The sequence below is a fragment of the Apium graveolens genome, chromosome 9, assembly GCF_009905375.1.
Source record: "Apium graveolens cultivar Ventura chromosome 9, ASM990537v1, whole genome shotgun sequence".
In the NCBI taxonomy this organism is placed as follows: Eukaryota; Viridiplantae; Streptophyta; class Magnoliopsida; order Apiales; family Apiaceae; genus Apium; species Apium graveolens.
In genome coordinates this window covers 227,225,280-227,228,667 of record NC_133655.1, presented here as the reverse complement: position 1 = coordinate 227,228,667, position 3,388 = coordinate 227,225,280, and the positions used below count along the sequence as shown (strand labels likewise).

Sequence of the window (3,388 nt, the reverse complement as noted above, 5' to 3'; positions counted from 1 at the left end):
TGAAGTTTCTTGAACACCTCCAGAAACTTACTGAACTACTTATCCAGATTTTGTTGTTGCAATCTCTTAGGGAAAGGTGGTGGTAGATAGAGTTATTTCTCCCCTGTATTACCCTCAGACAGAGTGTGTTCAACAGTAGTCTTCCTTGGTTCCGCCGCTTTCTCCTTTTGCTTAGCTTCTTCATCACTAGCTTCAGCTTCTCCTTCTTTTGTTGTTTCAGCATCAGCAACTTTTCCAGACCTTAAGGTAATAACCTTCACCTGTTCTTTAGCTTCCTTCCTGCCTGGCACTTCAGTATCACTGGGTTGTATGCCAGGTTGACGATTGAGCACTACATTGGCTATTTGACCGATTTGATTTTCCAAGGTCTTGATAGAAACCGCCTGACTTTTGCACAACAGCTTAAGTTCCTCAAAATCAGCACTAGAGGGTGGAGCTGCACCTCCTTGTTGAGGATATGATTGCCTTTGAGCATAATGTTGTGGTTGCTGGAATCCAGGTGGATTGAACTGTTTACTTACGCCTTGCTGATATGGTTGCTGAATAGCATTCTGATTATTACTCCAGCTGAAATTTGGATGATTTCTATTGTTAGGATGATAAGTAGCTGGCACAGGCTGTTGTTGTCACTGATAATTGTTCACATACTGAACAGATTCAATAAAAAGAGAACACTGATCCGTAGCATGAGAACCTGCACAAAGCTCATAGACCATAGCTATCTGATTGACCCCATAGGTGGCTAGAGAGTCGACCTTCATAGACAGCGCTTGGAGCTGCGCTGCAATAGCTGTAGCTGCATCGACTTCCAGAATACCTGCTACCTTCCCAGGAATCATCCTTTGAGTTGGGTTTTGATGCTCATTTGCAGCCATAGTCTCAATAAGATTATAAGCCTCAGTATAGCTTTTGGCCCATAAGGCGCCTCCAGCTGCTGCATCGAGCATGGGTCGAGATTGGGCCCCCAAACAATTATAGAAACCAGTGATCACCATCCAATCAGGCATTCCATGATGTGGACACTTTCTCAACATCTCCTTGTAGCGCTCCCAAGCTTCGCACATAGATTCTGTAGGTTGCTGCGCAAACTGAGTAAGAGCACTCCTCATAGACGCAGTCTTCGCCATTGGATAAAACTTAACCAGAAACTTTTGCGCGAGATCTTGCCAAGTAGTGATAGATCCAGCTAGTTCAGAATGTAACCCGTCCTTATCTTTTTCCCTCAGTGAGAATGAGAAAAGCCTCAGCTTGATAGCCTCATCAGTCACACCATTATATTTGAAAGTACTGCAGATCTCGACAAAATTCCTTATGTGTATGTTGGGGTCTTCAGTCGCAGCACCTCCAAAAGAAACAGAATTCTGCACCATCTGAATAGTGCCCAGCTTGATTCAAAGGTATTAGCCTGAATAGCCGGATGAAGAATGCTAGACTAATGTCATCAATTTTGGGCCGAGAAAAGTCCATAAGAGCCGGATCTGCCGGAACTAAACGATCACTCATGGTTACTGGCTCTTTCTGCTCACTTCCTGAATCCGAATCTTCAAAATCTATCTTCTCCGGAATATCAAGAACTTCTTCTGTCTCCTCAGTCGTATCTAAAGTCCTCTTGCGAGTACGAGAACGTGTTTGCATAAACGCTCGCTAAAGTACCTGAAACACAACCGGAAACAATAAGTAACACGTCTTAATCACCGAGTCCTAATGATCAATGATGGTAAGTACATAAACTAAACAAATATGCCGAGTCCCCGGTAGCGGCACCAAAAACTTGTTAGGGCAGAAACACGCGCTAATAACACACGCAAGTATATACATTTGCAAGTAATATAAAATACTTTCTAGTTCATTCCCACAGAGAGTCAGACTAATTATGTTCAATTAAACTCACTCACCAGTGTATGATTACTTCTCAATGTTAAGACAATAACACTTAGATTTGATTAACTAATTATAACTACAATTAACTACTAGAATTAAACACTTAATTAACACTTGAATTAACAATATTAAAACATTCATGAGATCACAACTTCATTACTACTTCCTTCAATAGCTACTGTTATTACCCTTAGTATGTAACAGTGATGATATTAATCGAATAACACAAAACTGATTAAAGCCAACTTTCATTGTACTAATACCATTCTACCGAGCATCCACAATTAAGATAGAAGTTGAATAGGCATCAATTATGTTGAGTCCCTATATGTCTACAGAAATTGACAATATAACAATTTAAGCACAAGTTATTCCTTTTGATTACATAGGGCAAGTAAAATGGTTAGAGTTACCCACTAATCATGCATACTCGTACATGAACCTATGCTAGCATGGCAAGTTCTAAATCTCAAGATCCACCGTCGCTTCACAAGAGATTAACACCCTATCTTATATGTTCACGACGCACATAAGACGAATACGCACAACCAATACTAGATATCATACAATCATCACACACTAAGGTATTAAACAACTAACTAAAGGATTCCATAGTAAATCTGTTACGTCCCCATGATCACGATTAGCCCATGATAGCACTCATCGTCATCATGGGTTCATATGAAAACATGATAATAATACACGAGAATAATAACTAAACTACTTATATTAAACCAGAGTACGTAACAAGAGTAAATACGTTCAAAGTAAAGAAAACTAGCATCCAACATTACAACAAAATAAAGATTCACAAGAAAATATGCTTCCTCTTCATTGCGGTGTGCTAAAATGGTCTTCTTCCTTATCTCCTCGCTCTTGGATTAATACTACGATCCAACCTTTGTAAAACGTCCCTGGAATCTACTTATATAGGAGTCCCATAAATCCCAGCTAACTCAGAAGTTGGAAGTCAAACAGAAATAGGAGTCTAAAATATTAATTCTGAAAATCCGACCCTGCGCGGCCGCTCAGCATTCCTGAGCGGGCGCTCAGCTTCCTGAGCGGTCGCTCAACAGAGCTGAGCGGGTGCTCAGCCCCCTACTGGAAACTGATCTATTTTTCTCCCGTTTCTTTGCCGCAATATGCTCCTATCTTCCCACTTGCAATTCTAAACACATGCCAAGGCTTATTATTGATGAAATCTCTTCAGAAATGTAATTAATACCCTGAAATGCACAAACACTAGAAAAATGCATCAAATACACAAAATACTTGATTTTAAGACACCAATTCAAGCTATTATAAGACGTTCTAAGTGGTATAAAATGCCACTTATCAATAAGGCACTTCGAGTTATGAGGTCAATATTAAGAGTTTTGGCTAGTTTAGCATAACTAAATGTCTTGAGTAAGTGGAGTGAGATCATCCAATCTTAGTGATGCAATATAGTGTGTTGATATATTATTACGTACTTAAATGTGTTATGTGAGCATATGTGGCTATGTGA

The 3,388-nt window shown here is 39.8% G+C and overlaps 1 non-coding gene across 1 annotated transcript; it reads left to right on the top strand.

The window, feature by feature from the left end:
• Positions 1 to 1,005: 1,005 nt before the first annotated feature.
• Positions 1,006 to 1,112, top strand: LOC141688039 (small nucleolar RNA R71). Its single transcript, XR_012561508.1, has one exon. It is a non-coding gene; the product is annotated as a small nucleolar RNA R71 (small nucleolar RNA).
• Positions 1,113 to 3,388: the final 2,276 nt, after the last annotated feature.